This window comes from Cuculus canorus, chromosome 1 (assembly GCF_017976375.1).
Source record: "Cuculus canorus isolate bCucCan1 chromosome 1, bCucCan1.pri, whole genome shotgun sequence".
Lineage (NCBI taxonomy): Eukaryota > Metazoa > Chordata > Aves > Cuculiformes > Cuculidae > Cuculus > Cuculus canorus.
The window spans coordinates 162452416-162471740 of record NC_071401.1 but is presented as its reverse complement, the minus strand read 5'-3'; the positions used below and the strand labels follow the sequence as shown (position 1 = coordinate 162471740).

At 35.9% G+C, this 19325-nt stretch overlaps 1 protein-coding gene across 4 annotated transcripts in view; it reads right to left on the bottom strand.

The window, feature by feature from the left end:
* SYT1 (synaptotagmin 1) overlaps positions 1–19325 on the bottom strand; it is a 350955-nt gene that overhangs the window by 217066 nt on the left and 114564 nt on the right. For all 4 annotated transcript variants that reach the window (XM_054064261.1, XM_054064263.1, XM_054064260.1 and 1 more), the window contains exon 2: positions 13304–13365. The gene's annotated coding sequence lies outside the window, so the exon portion shown is untranslated. The remainder of the gene's footprint in view (positions 1–13303; positions 13366–19325) is intronic.

The window sequence follows — 19325 nt, the reverse complement described above, 5'->3', positions numbered from 1 at the left end:
AATAAGTTTCCAAAACCAGGCATAAAGACAAACAGTGTAAGTGGGAGAAGAGTGCAGGAGCAAACCCAAGCAGACTACAACAGGCTATCTGATTTCCTGCTCTGGATGTGACACGTTTGGCATCTGCCAGTCTCAGTAGTGGTGACTGGGAAATAGCAAGCCAGCTTTCTCAAAGCACAGGGTATCCTGGCACATATGACGATCGTGCAAAACTCCTGAAGGTATTTTCAAGGTCTTAAGTTTCAAGGCTCATAAGGTTAGACAACATAGAAACTAACAAATATTTACTAGTGACCTACACATCCAAATACAATAAACAAATACAGAAAGAAACAATGTATGTAAAGAACATACACAGTAAGATGCATAACACCAAGAATATTGTCATATCAAGCACAAATAAATAAGAAAAAAAAACCAAAAAGGAAAAAAAGAGAAACGATGCCAAAACAACCAAGGAGGGCAACCCCCCCCCCCTCCACATAAGAGAGTAAGATCCTCTAGAACTGACTCACCTTCTTTATTAGCAAGATTTACCTAGCTAGAATTCCCATTCTACCTAGCAACGATGATTAATTGTATTAGAATTGTGGTCTTTTCTCTGAAGGAAAGAAACAACCTCTCTTGGAAAATTAAATAAGAGTTTCATGAAAAAGCTATAAGCAAACAGCATCTGAATCTTTCCTCACAGAACTTTCTTACACCAGCCAGCATTTTTCCAGTGGACATTCCTTTAGGCTGTGAGCTGTGCCAGCGGATACCCACTGCATAGGATCACTCCCTTGCCACAGATCCCACTGTTTGATCAGCAGGGCAGCTGCCAGACTTTCCTCCATAAAAGAGAAGTATAGTTGAGCACTACTCAAAGCATTTGCTATTTCTGTAAAAGACTATAATTTATGATCTTTTAGAACTGCTAATGTGAAAAATACCTTGTTCATATGAGTTAATAAGGCATCAGGTATAGACAACGAAGGAAACTGAAAGAACCAAAGCAGAGCACATGTTAAATTTACAGGAACTACATAAATTCATGTGAATTTTCTATGGACTATACAGTATTTTGTCAGTGATCCTATCACAAGGTGGTAAGACAACTAGCAATACTGACGTATGAAACTCCATTCAAAAGCAAAGCATCAAAACTCACATCAGGTTTCTTGTAAGGCAAGTCAGGTATTGGAACTCATTGTTCCAGGGGGAACAGTAAGTTTCATCTAGCAGGGAAACATCACTGCCCCAACAGCAGCAGAAAATGACACAGCAACCAAACTGTGAATGAGCTCTTGCCGAAAAACCTTAAGAGAGATAGAAGATTGTGCTTACCAATAAAAAGACATTTGTATAAAATAAATAGGCAAGTCCTCACACACAGAAATACATACACTCTCTTACATAGTCAAGCTGTTTCAGGATGCTTTCCATAAAGGTACTGAACTTGAGTGAAGTGCACGTGTCATTATTGGTTTCCCAAACCCCCAAATGAATTACAATTGTTCACTAATGGTGTACAAAAAATACACATCCAAAACACGCCTGAAACCATTTAATCTGTCAACAAGCATCGATATAAACCACAGACACCTAACTGTGAAAACATCTGAGATGGCATTTTACATCATTTCAGAGTAAAACAACTGTTGCCTACAGATCAGACAGCACTTGTCACTGCCAAATATTTCTACATTTTTTAACCAGGCACAATCCAAAAGAAAAATGTAAAGCTTTCTGAATGACTACTCACACTGTGGGTGAAAATGACAGAAGTTTTTAAAAAAATATACTGGAGGTCAAGGCAGCCACAAGAAACAAACAACTAGTGGTAATTTTTCATCAGGGCATCTAGAGGAGCTTACTAGTATTTTGACAAAATCTGTACCTTCATTCTTCTAGCTCTAAGCTGCCATTGCTCTTGTTTACCAATATAGCTAACATCTCTGTAACAAATATCCTTTCCATTACACCTTTTTCACATCTTTCAGATGTACATAAATAATATAAGCCTTAAATAAATGAATATTCGGCCTTCAGAATGGAATTCTTGGGCTCTTTTCTTACACATACTGCTATTGTGTCTTAACTCACCAAAGAACATCACTCTTATTTCACCTTGTTCACTCTTATTACTTTCATGTCAATCTCTTGCCAAATAAATTTCACCCACTCAGAGAAGTAAGAGTTAACAATATATGTATTATCTTAAATGAAGGCAGTTACTACGCAGATCTTTTTTAATCTAAATAACTGTGATTTTTCTTCCTTCCTCTTCTGTGTTACCACTACAATTCCCTAATTCTGTATTTTCTATCCAGTTCCACATACTACATTATATAACTATTTCTATGTGGGCAAAAAAAAATTCTGATCCCTGAAAAATATATGAGCAAATCCTTCTTTCTACTGGCACCACACCAAGTCTAAACATGATAAGTGAAGTTAAGAAGTCAACAGTGTGACAGCTGACGAATGTTTTTATTTAGAAACATTCTGACACCTCCTGTTCTGTAGTTTTGGTGGGTTTTTTTCTTATTATTGGTCAGGTGTGGATTGTTTGTGATATCTACAATTGTGACTGGAACCCAGAGTTCATCTGCTCCTCCTACTTATTCCCATTAGAAGTACTAACCGTGTGTCAATTAACTTTTTAAAAAGCTTACATATAAACATCATCTAGATCTCCTGCAAAGTATTTCTAAACAAAGTTTGAGATAACCACCATAAGGCAGTCGCACCATAGTACAAAATCGACTGACACAGCTCTGGTCACTCTAAATCTGTGACTTTCAAGTTGTTAAATGAATTGCCCAACTATCCCATCATATAAATTTCTGCTAAAGAAGTTGTGGCAGCACTTATATTGTACTCCTAAGCTAGAAAACTGATGAAGCAACATTTTGGTAAGCAGAATATATGCCTAGGAATAGACAAGACTGAACAGTGAAGGCATGCTGTATGCTGATACACCTCCCAAAAGCCACACATTAAGTTTGGCTGTTGAGTGCTATAGAAATGCTTTTACCCATATTTCAAACATCAACTTTATGAAGACTCCTTAGAGAAGACTTTTAGTGCGTCCTCACGGCCATGATGTTTTTAAGCAACAGTTGATTCACAACTGACATACAGCTCTAGTGTATGAACTGCTCTCCTTGTACCATGCAGCTATGATGAACTGCAACTGTCTCTCCTTTAGTGACCAATAGATTAACACACAAACCCAATTTATTAGTGAGTAGACATAGACTGTTCAACAGCTTATTGAACCCCGTACACATTTTCTAAAATCTCCTGTTGATACTGCACAGAAATGGATGTGCTGTTTCTAAAAAATAACAACTTGTTTAATCATCCATATTTATTTTCAATGTTGTATCTGTATCACTCGGATGACTGATAGTTGCACTTTGGTGGCGGTGTTCCTGGGAAGCTAATATTGAAGAAATACTGTAATCCCGATAATTTAGAGTGCAAAAATTAAAAGGACAATTAAGATTAATAAAAACCAGCTTTATTTAGTCTATAGAAACAAGTATATAATTCAAATAACCCCTAAAGGTTTCATAATCTTATCATAATGTTTTTGGTTTTATAGCCTAAGTGTTAGAGATCCCTTTTCACAAGCCTAATATTGTATTTTTAATAGTATATTTTTCTTCACTTAAGACTCACAAAATTCAGTTTCACTATAAAAATGAATCATTTTCCAGAGCTTCTGGTTGATTTCTTTCAATTCAGCACTGGAATTTCAGCTGAGAGAAAGCTATTTGACAACTGAGGACATAATGTTCCAGCAAAACAGAGAAAAAAAGCAAGAGAGACACAGAGAGCAAAACTGAGAGCATGCATGCATGCATGCAAGAAGAAAGGGAAGAAACACAAACATGAGGGGGTTTTTTAAGCTCTTAGTAGAATATCTAATCAGCAGGAACCAGAAGCTCTTCAAAGAAATCACACATAGCATGCCATAGGCAGATAATTTCCAGAAAGCATTATATGCCAAAGCTAAGGGTTTAACAACCAACAAAAAGTCATGGAGATAATGTATTAATGTATCATCTATAAGCAAATCAGTGTATTCTATATGAAGCAATGCAAACCTAGCCCCATGCCCATAGTATGTAGAAAAGGAAGAATAAGTAGAAGCAAAGCTACAACGACAGTTTGCTGACTGGGATAAAGAGATGCCCAAAGAGCTCTGAGCTTATGCCAAGGAAACAAACACAGAGTGAATAGGTACAAACTCCAGGTTCCCTCATAGTTCTATAGTATGACAGTAAGATATCTAGGCGTGAGGAGGAAGACATGTACATATAAAACCAACTACTTTCTCTATGTCTACATACATTGTTGATCACATAAATGGGTACCATCTTGAGTCCCAGCTTGAGCACGTCTTTGCAAGCTCAGTCACAACCTAGTTGAAGCACTCCAGCAGATGTAACTGAAAGAAGCTGTACTTTATCCCTGCTGTAATCCTTTTGAAAGCACCTCTATGAAGATCAGGGACTACAGAAACTACAAGAAAACAAATTAGATGACACTGGGAAATGAGGGATTTTTTCCAGATAAGTGTGGTCAAGGTATATCTAAAAAGGAAACTAAGATTTAAGTAGAGCTGCCAAATAGGGAGACATATGGGAACAGAAACAAAAAAATGAAAGGAGAATGCAGAATGAGAAATAATATAGAACTAGATGTTGTAGTAGTATGTAGCAGATTAAGATAATTATATCAGAGTTTTCCTCTTTCCTAGGCCCACCTAATTATTCAGGCTTGTAAAATTTCCCAGGAGAATGAATAGCAGAGGCAGGGAGAGTTTATATTGGCAAAAACTGCATCATGAAACTCTGATGTCTGCAGGATTTGCTCACAGTCTTGTGTAGGTATTTTCAAGATTAGAAAACACCAAGCAAGCCATTTTTTTTTTTAAGCCATAGTTACTTAAAAACAGATATAATCTCAGTTTCTTTTAACATACATCAAAATAATTAGATACTGATTAACACATTTATCTAACAGACCAACACACTGGCACCTTCTAAAGAAGTATGCGCTGCTGAACAAATCAATACTCAGCTCAACCTCAGAGTCTGAAAGTCTAATGGTAAGTAACAGCAGTACATAGCTCTGTCATTCTTCAAGGTCTTCACAATACTAGGATGGTATCAGGTCATTCCTTTCCTGCCAGTAACAATACTATCAATTTCACCTCAGGAGTGAATCCCAAACCCTGTGGAAAATTGTTATGCTCCACCCTATCAATTTTTAAAAGGAAAGATACCCAACAGGGTTTAATTAAGTTGTTCATGTCCATTAACATATCCCTGGAAAATTTCAGTATGAGATACCTGGCATGCCTTTTCTTTTTTTTGGGGGGGGTCTACATAAGTACTTCTGAAGCAGTGAAGCAAAACTTCACAGGAAAAAGGATTCCTGAATGAATTAAAAGTAAAGTTAGTTATGTGAAGTTATTTTTCAGACTACAACAGTGAAATTGTGACACAAGATATAAATTAATGAAAACGGTACTTCCAACAATCATATAAAAAATGCTTGACAAGTACAAGAAACACTTCCTTCCAATTCAGGATAGAATTTAATAGTGTGATCCCTATTAGTACTGCCACAAAGAGACTGAAAGAAATGAAGTCTCATTATTGATCAGCCATGAAGGACAGCCAGCATACAAATAGGAAAGTACACCTATCACACTCTTGCAAATGCCAGAAAGCTGTGAAAGTCATTGTGTACGACCCACGAAGAGGTCGGATAGTATCACACCACTTCCCACATGCTTAAAATAACTGGTTCCACTTCAAAGGCAGTTAGTGTAGAATTCTAGTTGTGATTTAATATAATAAGCCTACTCAGCAGATTATTAATATAAATGAAAATTATTACTTCTGAAAGAAACATAAAATATGTAAAATACATGAAAAACCAGAACAAACAGAGGGAGGGCTTGCAAAACTCTTGTGCATTAGCAATGGCTTCATATAAGTGACATATAACCTACCTTTTACTGAATGTTTTTTAAAGGAAGTTAGGTTTCAAATTGTTTCATTCCTTTTAAATGGATATAGAACTAGCCCACAAAGATTGAAATATGGACTGGTTTTTCAGAGTGCTATTGGAGTGTCTACATCGACAGGTCATAGCTCCAGACACCGAGGCCACAAACTGTCAAATTTCAGAGCAAATACAAAAATAACAATATAGCAACTGAGAGGCAACAATTCTATATTGAAAGCATAGCTGTGCACTGCAAACATTTGCATCTTTCTGAGGAGCATATGGCTTCATATATTAAAAGCTACTGATTCTATTCTCCTTAAGAAATGTCTAAGTGCATAATTATAAAGATTAGATATAATTCCCATTTTAGAACCTCCCTAAATGCATATTTGCCCAACAGACCATAACTCTCCAAAAGGAATCATTGTTATCTGCAGGATAAACTATTAACAGTTTAATAGCTAGTGGATGATTAACTAAAGGTTTAGTGCAATTTAAAGTTCTTAAAATTATTATCACTGAAGTAAAATTAGATTTTTAAATAAACTCTGTTGGTGTTAAGCTTTTAATTTAAACTAAAGATTCAAACAGAGACATGCTCCTATGAGCAAAATTCCATAAAAAAAATGGTTAAGGCTGCACAGTATAAATGACACCTTATTCCTTTTTCCTCATCCTTCTTCCTAAAACAAATGTTCTGACTTGGCATCACAGCTTATAAGGATGAGTGAAATAGGCTTATGGTATAAAAGCAGTCTGGGCACTATTTCTGTTAGAAATGAAAAGCTATTGGAGAGCTATTATGTGAAAGATCAAAGTGTACTGATGTACAGCACTAGCAGAGACCTCCAGGCTATCATACATTTATCACAATATTGCCAGACCTTGCAATTAATGTTTGGGAGTTATCCATGGAAGCTCTAGCTCCTGCATCCACCTGACTGCGAGAAAATCTCACTTTTCAACAAAAAAAATATACTTCTAAACCTTGAGATTTTTGGAGAGAATGAAAGACTCATAGAATCAGGCAGTAATGAGAAAAACTCCCAAATATATGGCTCACAGAAAAAGCAGAATATGAATATTTTTCATGGCTTAACTAAAGTTTTTTAACTGGCAAGAACAAGATGCATGGCCTATATGTTATGTTCTTTGGTCAAAAACTTGTGCCTTCAGCTCAAATCACTGTCATTCCACTTAGTAGTATAGCTATAAGAGTTATGATTATGAACTACATCAATCAACATTGCTGTAAGAGCCCATGAGAAGAGGCTCCTCTCACAGCAAAACCATATCTTTGGCTCTTTGGCTTGCAGTATAAAACTGAAGGTATAGCAGCAGAAGCACACTGCAGATACACTGCTAACAGATTTGATATATTCCAGTGCACTCCTCATCAGTCCTAAGTTCTAGCTGTTCTAAAATACATCCTTGCCTCATCCCAAAAATCCTCATCCAAGGAATCATGTTTTCCCAAATATACTTAATTCCTAATTTGAATTATTTATTGCAAGAAAAATTCTGCAGCAACCATTTTCATGCACGTCAGATAGCACAATGAACATAGTAGATTAACATAATAAAATACATTTTTATGTGCTAACTTTGGTAATGTTAAAACAAAAAATTGTTGTTTACATGGGAAAGCGATTAACTGAATTTCCTATTCTGTTTGCATTTTCAGAGATAAACGTCAATATACTAGTATCTTAAAGATAAGATTACAAACAGGTCTAAGCTGCATCTTTTTCTGACTAAATTGGTTTGAAATGAGTTTCATTCACATAAGAAGAGTTGACAAAATGCGACATTTTATTGGCTATGTGTCTTCAAAATCAGCTTTATAGTGCAAACATTTGAAACAAAGAAACAAAGAAAATTATCATTGAAGAACAAACTTGTACTTTGAGAGGATCCAAAACTGCCAAACAATGCTCCTGAGCTAACTCCATTCTGGGGAGTCACCTTAAACTGTATGTATGTAATCATCCGTATTGTATTAGTTATTTTTTTAGTTAACCTTCCTATACCATAAATGTGAAATAGTGGAATGGAGAAGAAAGTCTGTCCTCTTAGTTCCTAACCAAATTCTAACTCCCTACAAGCACAGTGAAAGAACAGACAGAACTGGCTATCTCCAATTCCCTAATGAAATGTGGGCTGGACTTTTGCTACCAGGAATTACTAAGATACATATCCAAAGCTAACCTGATAGCCCTTAAAAAAAGGATTGTGCAAAGAGATTACGAATTACAAACAAAAGGTAAATACAGATTAAATCTCGCTCTCACAAAAAAATAAAAAGAACACCAAACTGCCCCCAAAAAGCAAGCAACACTGCAGATGACTACTCATTTTGTTTGATTATATTTAGGGACAGGACTACAATAGCATTTACCAACGTCAGAAAAGCTGCATTATGATGACAAAGTATAATTCTTATTACAGAGAGATTTTAATCACAAATATGAAATACAGTCAATAACGATAAAGTAGAAAACAATCAAAACAAATTTTCAACATCACCATTCAAAAAACATGGATAACATACAGCCATAATAAAAGCTGCAGGAGAAAAGGGAATCTGACATTAAAACTCCTTTGATATGTGAATCACAGAAGTAGTTCATTATACTAGCTCAGTAATTGTGTGAAACTGCTGCCATGTGTATACACAGTATGATTTTATGCAAAAAAAATTCCCCTTTTTAAATGGAAACTTGATGTTACTCTGAAAAAGCCTGATTTAAAATCACAGTCAAGTTGATCTTTAATGCAATGTTTAAAAATATCAACTTACAGTACAGGAACACAGTACACAAGACAAGAAAACAAGCACATGTTAACCCTACTGAATGAAGCTGGCTTTTGAAATTTCAGTGATCAAATTAAGGCAATAAATGTTCCGGTTTTAAAACCTAATATGCAAAGGTGGCTGAAATCTACTGCAGCAGCATCAGCCCATGCATTTGGCTTCTATGCTTAAAAAAGGTGCTAATTAATTTCACTGTTTTGTGGTGGACAGACAAACAGTTGATAAAGACATTTGTATTTCAGAATAAATATATACAATAACATTGAAAAATGGAAAATACAACATAGATTTCCAGTGCAAAACTTCCAAGTAATAGACAAAGAATCAGCCAATAATTTATTGAAATCATTAAATGGCTGAAATGGTTCAATTCCTAGCTGAGGAAAATATGATTACATGACTTCTGGGGCACTTGGAAAACACATCATTTGAAAATGTGTCTAGAAAAGTATGTGTTTACCAATTGAAGAAAAAGCTGAGAAGCTGCAGCAGATAAATTAAACACCAGAGAGTAATCAATCACGGTGCTAAAATGATAGATGACAACTAAACTGAAACCCCAGGGAAGTACAAACACAGAACCATTTTGCAAAATTAGGTTGCATAACTAGCATACCTCAAAGCAGTACAGAATCTAAATCTGTGTCAGAGATCTCACATTAAAAAATGCAAAGCTGTCTCTAACACAAGATCGATAAAAAAAGAAAAATGAGGTTTTGAGGCACAGAATTTTGTAAGCATGAGTCAGAGAATATACTACTCTGAATAGTCTTAACACGATAATCAAAACAGTCAAAATAAAAAAAAAATCTTTACACTATTAAATGTTACTATATAGTTTACCAGAAGTTCACACTTGCACTGTGGGAAGGGGAAAAGAACAGGTAAACTAATCTAAGGAAAGACCTCATTAAAGAATTCAGGTAGTGTGAACACTCAAATGAACTATTTTATCCAAGCCTGCAGTTATATGCACACGAATTTTAACAGGCAATGACAAAACCTGTGAGCACAAGGAATGAAGGTACTTCCATGCTGCTTCTAGATTGCAATGAAAGACTGAAATCATAAAGTAAGGGAAGATTATTGTGATTAGTAGAGAACATTCAGAAATCACAGGCTCATTTCTTTTTGAAGGCTCATAAATTCAGCTTTTACAAAACTAACCCTTCCAAAACCAAGGAACCCTTCATTTAGCTATTTCATCTAAGGTACATTACACACTTTCAGATATAATATGGTAAATGCTAACATAAAAAGAAACCACAGTAGTTTTATAATAGCTATTAGGGTAAACAATGGTAATACTGTGTGGTCATAAGCTAATTTAAAGTCTAATATGCATTTAGTTCCTCTACATGTCATGGAGCCAAACTCCTGGTCACAATCATTCACAGCAGAGCATAGTTTGGCCACCCTTCTCCTGCACTACTGCTTCATTTGCACATTCTTCTAATTTATGTCATATCACCTGAATTGTCTTTGTTAAACAAGAATAATGAAAAATCTGTTATTAAGCAGCAGTCACCAAATATGTCAATTATTTACTAAACCAAACACGCGATAGATGAAATGTGCTTGCTGCTGACTATGTGGGGACAATGGACACCTGTTTTTGAACATGTATTGCAAATTTCTTCCCTCCTCCACAAAGGATGACTGTGATCTTTTGCAATATCAAAGCCAGAAAACAACGGCCCTTACATTTCAAAAAAAAGATGAGAACTAAACCCCACAAAATATACTACATGCTATGAATTTTATTTTACCTGTTTCTTAATAAGAACAATATTAATTTTAGCTTCTTCCTGTATTTACAATCCAATATTTCTGACTCTCAGGACTGGAGATTTTAAATTTTACTTTTTAATCCAGGTCGAGAATAAGAAATATTTTAAAACAAAGGTCTACAATTTATCAATCACAATGTCAGAAGAATGACTTTTTGCCTAGGGTAGGAATAACATACAGTTTACAAGGGTGTTTTAAGCAAGCCCAAAGATAGCATATATGAACTTCCCTACATGGCTGAATGTATAGCCTGATCAAACTGGTAACACTGCTCCTCTTTAATGACGGATGAATGATAAACATAATTTTATTTCTCTTTTATTACTCTAAATAAATTACAAATTAAAAATGTTAAATAACCACTGTACAGTTTCATTTCTATAATAATACATTCATTGTTAAAACATTAGTAGTTTATAATCATATTACCATGACTGATAAAATTAACTGATGGATACCATCGAAAGGCTCTGTCAACCTATTCTGTCAGCAAGGGAGAGAGAATTTCTATGTGATGGAGTGCCAATAATAGCTGATTAATTTTTTCACACTATTCACAAATAAATCCACACTATTCTGAAACAGCTGCCTGTGAGTTCTGGCTGCTCGACACAGGAACACAAGTAAGGAGAAAATCAGTTTGTGTCTGCAGCAGTGAAATTTACTTTCTACAAACAGGTGTATAACAACTCCAGGATTTTTGCATACATACATCAGTTGAATTATACAAATTGCTTGGAATTGCTAATATCTATATAACTATCAGTCATCTGCTGTCAAAACTTAAGAACTGGGGGAAAAACATGATTGATTTGGTTGAAGGTACCCAACGCGCTACATAAAAACTCCCAAAGTTCCATGACTTCTTTCTGCCTGTCAAATAAAAGTTGCAAGAGCTGACTCATATTACAATACGTTGTAACTCTTTTCAGATTAGATATAGGTATATGACCTTATTCTGAGCATTATTACCCTACAATGCCAATAATGCTCTTGCTCTGCAGACTACTCCACGCTAGAAATTCAAAGGTCAAAATCTGCCAAAGATTTGGGAGCATTCTGCAAGGCAGCTCTGCCAGGAGGAAAAGTAGATGGCCTTGCATTGGAAATGGAAGGAAAAACTATGAAGTTGGAGCAGATTAGCTTTGTAGGTACAAGACTGGAAAGGGTGAAGAGAGGTGTGATAGTATATAGGGAGTATAAACCACCAGTCAGGGATAGGGGAAAGAAAAGAAAAAGGAATGAAAGTATGACTGAGAGAAGAAGTAACGGATATTTAAGAGAAATAGATAAGGGTCTTGAGAAGTTTTTTTTTAAAGCTGTTGGTTTTTTTTTCTAATAATCTTCTGGAACAAATGTATATTTTGTTATATGTCTAAAAAATGCCTACTGTTAGCAGTTTAGTACACTGTATAAATAACCACACAGACTTTCAAAAAAGCATTATGTTGCCCTCAGCTTCAGTGAAATGTCACACATTTCCTTTCATGTTGTCTGATTAAACGTAATTCTAAAACCCATCATTGAACTTGGTCGCTCAGTGAGATACTGGGCATTTTTTGTCTTTTGAAGTTTACACATATTATTTTCCACCGAAGAGTTTTATTTTTACTGCTTGCCAAACAATATTCAAGATTTATTTCTATCCAAAACTAGTCTGTTCCATGCACCAGTTTGGCTAAACGAATACAGATACCATATATAACAATAAAATTGCTTCAATTCTACTACATGATATACTATCAAATACACAACATATAAGCAGAACTGTGCTGAAGAGCACATATTCTCTCTACATTACTTACTGTCCACAATCTTCTGCCATAAAGAGACAGGCTCTATTAGCACCTAGCATACAGGAACTGTTCTGTTTGAACTGTTAACAGAAAGGCCTTAATATCTATTAACCCACTTTGTTCTCAAAGGATATCGCCACCTTTTAATACCCAGTAATACAGTAGACTCATTGACCCTCCTATATATCCCTGGGCATATTACCTCGGATTGGCATTACATGCAGTGTCTGTTCTCTGGTGTATCATGATTGGTACTTCAGATTTTTTTCTGAAGGACAACACCAATAACATAATCCACAACACAACCACGGCTCATTTTCTTGTCTCAGTGAGTAGCCTTAAGTAGTAATCTTTTATAAAGCTGTAGTTATCAAAGGCCAGTGCAGTCATGCATTGTGACTGGCCATACTGTGCAGTGAATAGCACAGCCCTGACCAGAGCACCTCAGAACAATTAATCAGTGATTAAGTGGTTAACACAAACCCATAAAGCTCTCTTATTCATGTCCTGACCTAAACGCTGATACATCTAACTGTTTTTCTGTAAAATTTCAGGTGTGAAATGTTAGTGTAATAGTTGTGTAATACTATTTTTAGCTTTGTACCCTCTAGTATTACAATTCACTTATGCTGAGACAAAAAAGGCAATATTTTCAGTTTTGGCAGTGATAAAGACACATTGTATGGATTATCTGGGCCTCTTATCTAAGACAATAATAGGATTAATAAAAGACTACCCCTGTGAAATGAAAGTGAGTTGGATAAAAGGCAGTAATGCTCACTGTGCTTATTTCTTTCACTTGTTAAAGAACTGTGAATAGGAAAAAAACACAAAAATGGAAGTACAAATAATGTTCAGCTTCAGAGTAGGTAATCCAGTCACTTACTATTCGCAACAGAGACTGTGTGCTTAACTCTCTTCTCTTTGTTTATTCAGGACTCCACGTTTCTGTAAGAAAAAGAAATACATGCATTTATCACCTACATTAAAAAAAAATCACCTAGTTTCATTTGTGCCACATTAGTTTGCCATTTTCATATTCAGTTTTGGTTTATTGTAAGATTTAAAGCCTTGGATTTTTGTGATAGTCCAGAAGACAAAATCCCCATCAGTCCTTTCTCCTTGATTTTCCAGTCTTAGTTATTATAATAGCAGTGGAGATGGAACATCCACAGGTTCAGGGGGAAAATGTCTTTTGAAACCTCATTCTAAATTCTGGGCATCTGAATTGTATCTGGGCACCTGCAGCCCTCTCCAGTTCAGGGAAGGTAAGAGCCTTCCACACCTTTGAGGCTGGCAGTACTCTGCTCAAAATTAAATTCTTATGCTGTAGTAGATCTTGGCTGGATAACCCCACTAGAATGAGGAGTTAAGGAAGAAACATGTACCTCCAATGACAGCCATAGCCTCTCCCACCGCTTCTGGAGGAGAGTGGGACATGCTGCAGAGGGGTGTTTTGATACCTCATTCCCACTATTTCATGCAATTAGCATAATAAGCACTGATCACAGCACACCAGCTGCTTAGCCTTTCTTGGGCAGTTTATAGGCATCACAAGAGAGGTGAGCTTTAATGCAGGATTTGAAGGAACACAGGGCAGCAGTTTTGCAAATTTTTACTATTAACAATTTTCATGAATAAAGGTTGAGTGAGAGAAGGCTTAAAATTGGGCCTGATGGGTAGTAAGGGTTGCAATAAGGGCAATAATGACGTGAAAAAGCAGGTAGGATCTAGCTGTGAAGGCATTTAAAAGGCAAAGATGACCCATTTTGATGCAGTTTAAAAAAGGGAGACAAATGCATGGTTACCAAGATAGGTTAAATGTATTTTTAATTTTCCCTCAACTCAGTCAGAGGAAAATGAAACTACCATTATTTAAAATTGTCAAACTGCATCACATCAACCCTTACTCCGGTCTTTAAAATAAGGAAAATCATGATTCCTTCCAGCATCTCAATCTAAATTAACCAAGCCACCATCTTTCATGACCCATGTAATGAAAGATTCAGACCATAACTGATCAAAAAATCTAATTCCCCTTTCTTTTTTAGTAAAAAAATGTTTATTTCTACATAATTCTGCCAATATCTACGATATCCCAGAAATCACCCACTTGCATGTCAGTCAACTGAAGAAACCAGTCAGGCAACATGTAACAACGGTTTGAACTGAGGGCTATACAGTTCATGAGCTCAAAGCATACAATATTATGTTATTAGTAAGTTTTAAACTTTTTTTAACTGTATGGATTAGCTCTTCTATCTAACAGCCTATCTTGTTATGACCTAGACATCAGTGACGATTTGTGGAACACTCAAACAATGCCAAGTTAGCCAGACAATGATACGAAACCCTTATATTGAAAGGGTTAGAATAATTCAGAAGCTGGTCAAACCAACTTAGTTCTTTTCCAGAGTTTGTAATACATTTGGCAATAGCCTTAGCAACCCTTACATAGCATGGTGCTCCTTATTCTTGTCTTGGTACAGGCCATGACAGAACTAATCTGAACTACTGTATTCAAATATCTCTTGGATAAGTTCAACCAAAACTTTGCCTTCCCCTGTCATTCAAGCCCTCCCAAACTGAGGGATTTGAAATTTGGACCCTCTCATGGACACGTTTCAATCAAAAGCTCTCATGTCAACCTTATCATGGGTTTCAGAGGTGGGGTTTTGGTTCAGGTCTTTATGTACATCTTCCATTTGAGCAGAGGCAGCTAGAAGTGCTTCAGAGAAATTAGCACACAGAGTCACCCCTGCTCTGTGGTACACCGTCTCAATCTTCCCCTGTTTCTCTAAGCTGTCTGTGTCAAGCTGTGTCATATTATTATGCAGCCTTTCAGAAAATTAACTATTTCCTTCTGCTGTGAAGACAGAAAATGAAAAATAAAGAACATACAGCTGTTTTCTTGAGTATTAATTGGAAATAAATGAATAACAATACAGGTTATGTGCTAGATTACAGAAATAATCCAAGCAAAGCCATGAATAAGTGTGGTCCTTCATTAAGCACAAACACAGACAGCCTGCCTGCTATCTCTGATGGACAGTTTCCAAAATACATCAAAAGCATAATGGAATAAATAAGTAAGAACTGATCAATAAAAATCCACGGTACGCAAGGAGAGTAAATTCAGCACTCTTTGCAAAGATTTGCAAAGCTAAAAAATATAGAGAAAAATAAACAGGAAAGATTCACATTTCTAAAGATCAAAAAAATTATGAGAGAAATTCAACAGTGTTTCTATCACTTACTATTAAACATAGGCTATTTTCTTATGAGATGTGTTGTAAGATTAATTCATTCAGCCTTGGTTATTGACTGCTGTGGGTCTTCAGTGCAGGAGATCCCCTGCAGTGACAACTATATTTCCAGAGCTACAAATAAAATGTGTCATACTGCTAGTATCTTCTAAGTCTCTGTTTTCATTTCAATAATATTTGCAAGGGAAGGCTTTTCCTAATGAAACCATTGGAAATATCAACAGAAACACATTTTGATATGCCTGAATACATCTTGTAATATCCCTTTGAAGCATAATCTATATTTTACAAATCGTATCTACAGAAGATACTTTAGGGCATGTAATTTTAGGGTAAGCAATCATGTAAATGATCTGCAACTTTTACTTTAGTTAGTCACAAGGATATGCAAAAGCAATCAAAACATAGCCTTTTTAGTTAATTCTAAGCTCTCTACTTCCAGTTACCTTTAGTGGTAATCAATTATGGAAATAATCTCATTAAGTTGGGGTAGAAGAACTAGACCCCTACAATAAAGTTCAGTCAGCCAAACTGCATTAAGAGTATAGACACATGGTTTTGCTCATGGAAAGAAACCCAGCTCCATGCACGGATGGGATTTTTTTCAGTTTTTCTCAGAAAATTTTTGTTTAGAGGAGTTTTACATTTATTGCAAGTGACAAAGAATGTTTTTAGCATCACCGAATCACGGCAAAGCTAAGCCCCTTCTATTACTTGTTTCACTTTTCATTGTGAACTGTAATGAAAAGGAAGTTGTATGGCAATTAAAGATTTCTCAAGGTATCTTAGGCCACCTGCAGCTTCTTTATTCTATTACTGTTTTTACAGCCAGAAAAAACTGTGTGATCCTTACAAACTTCATGAAGAAACAATGTCTGTTTAGGACTATGGGCTAAACACACTTAGTAGAGCATACGGGAATCATTTGAATACTTTTCTCTCCCTTCTTTCAAACACTGAAGAATAATTTTGCAAACTGAATATCTATACTCTGGACTAATAAAGACCTGCTAATATATCATCACTATGTTTTAGTGACAGTTTGAGAGCACAACTGGACAACATGAAGAAATCAGTTTCAGGTTTGACAGAGCTAAAACTTAGCTGTGGTTTGCTGAGGAGCTTTTTCGTCTGTCTTTCAGACCTGAGGACATGTCTTTATGTGACCTATCTGGGACATTCTGAAGGAACCATTTTAAAATTTTGGGTGGCAAAATGATAAAATATAAACTGAAATTCAAACAAAAACCAGCTGGTGTTTAGCCCACTGAATTTAACAACGGGGTCTCAAAACACAAGTCTAGTAGTGTTAGAAAGGAAAATCAGAATTTCAAATTTTATTCTCTGCTTTAGAATTATTTATAAGAGAGAAAATCAGATTAATTGAAAGTGGAAGTTATACAGTATTATGAATAGACTGACATCCTGTAAAACATAGAACTGACATCTGGGAAAATTAGGCTAGCATTCGATTATGGAGTTTAAATTAGCTAATAACCAGTACAGAGTATGGATAATTTCTAGTTGCATAATGTGCAACAAATTAAATGTATTTTGAAAAAAATGGAGTAGTGAGCATTTATTAATTGCTTCACATATTGAAACAGAAATTGTCACACATTATGAACTTTACAGCCGTTAATCATATGCATATTCTAATATTTTATGGGCTTAATTTGCTCAGCATAAACTTTTCACTGTGAGTAACATTGATTTTGTCGAAGCCTCAAATAAGTCACAGAACAGATCTGAGGATTAGTTTAGAAGGGATTTAAAGCACACACTGTGAATCCCTATACAACCACCACTTAAAACACTATCCGTTCAGGCCCAGATGGATTGCTATGGCAACAGAATCCCAAATACCAGGTTTGTAACTAACAAAAATGTAAATTATTGATGAACTCAGAGTTGTCTCTCTTGGACACCCTCCTATTCAAATACCAAACCGTATGGCTAGAGTACAGAGAAAAGGTTGATATGCAATCTCTCCAGCCCAATGAGAATTAATCCCAAAGGATTTCATTAAATCTTTTGGCTTAAATTTTTATTCTTAGAACAGCAGTCAGCAAGCAGGGATTACATTAAAACAGGCACTATTGAGGTCATTACTGACTTCATTCAGGCCTGTAATATAACAAAACAGAAACTTACTTTAAATATAACTCCATAAAAAAAAAGAAACCCAAACAGCATTCCTTTAAGTTACCATATATTACATGACAGCATTCTTCCCCTCACACTCATGACCTTGCCTCCTCATCAGTAGGAAATTACGTAGTACAACATAGAAGAGCAAAAAAGAACCAACAACATAATATTTGATAAAGATATACATGTGTCATGGTAAAGGTGATTGTGCACAAACAAGCGGTTGCAGAACAATGAAGAAAAGGCGACTTAATAGTCTTTGATAGCCTGTATATCAAAATATAGAGTGAAAAGTTCTATAGCAAATAAGCCAGAAAAAAAGTACTCGTTGCCATCTTCACTGCAAATTTCATTAGAAGTTTGATAAGAGAATAAACAGTGCTAGGAAAGCTAAGCACTTCTACGGACCCCTCTTTCTGTGAAGCATCTCATGCTTTAGAAGTATGAGATCTACAGAACAGGAATAACACAGTGCCACACAAAAATATACTCACCAGCTTTCACATTTTGGACTGCAACAGTCCAGAGGGTTTTAAAACAACCTAAGGCTTTAAAAAAAAATATTCTCGGATGTGTGCTGACATTAGTTGTCAGTGTACAGGGAAGATAGATGGCAAACTTCTGCCTGCAAGAGCTTGTTACCAGACCCTCTGTCTTCTCACAACTAAGAGTAAAAACCAGGACAGGGAGTAAGTTTGTGGAAATTGATAAATATGGGTGCATGCTGCTGATTTTTGTAAGGGAAAGGAAACTACTGAAACAGGAAATGAAAGAGAAAAGGTAAATAAGGAGCCATTTTTTTAAGACGAGGGAGAAATTTAGAGCAACAGAATGAAAAAGAAAATATACTGGTTGTACAACACACTTCCTGGCGGCACAGGAGAATTTCTCCCACACTTATTTATATACAAGATATACATATTTGGCACAGTATGTAAAGACAGTGCATCTATACAAGGTATCTGCCATTTGGACAGCCATTTAAGTTTGCAGATATTAACTAGATTGCAAGATTTTTTTAGGTCTCGACATACAATATTTAAATATTTCAGCCTACAACTTGTCATAATACACACGCAGTGTCACTGTGGTCACGAGCAGTAAAGCCAGTATTTAGACCCCGTCTCCTCTGCCCATTCAGTCTGTGGCTAAGCCACCCCGTGACCTGTGCAGTTAAAGCAGAATGCAGTTTTCAGCTCTAGGGATTTCTCTACTTAGCGAAGGACTGCTTATTGCAGAATTTGTCTCTGAGAGTACTTTTTGCAATACTGGCAATGAAGCTGCTTTTTTTTTGGCCTCTGTTCATTGTACTCAGTTACCTGCGACCTAATGTTCGAAGATACTACTCACCTGTGGCTTCCTTAAAATTTCAGTTTGTAGCAGATTAAAGATCCAAGGGTTACAGGACTCTCTGTGGTCCTTTATCCATAGGAAAAATAGTCTTTTCTATGTTATACTCCACACCTCCACCTGACACGCGGTTTCTGCTAC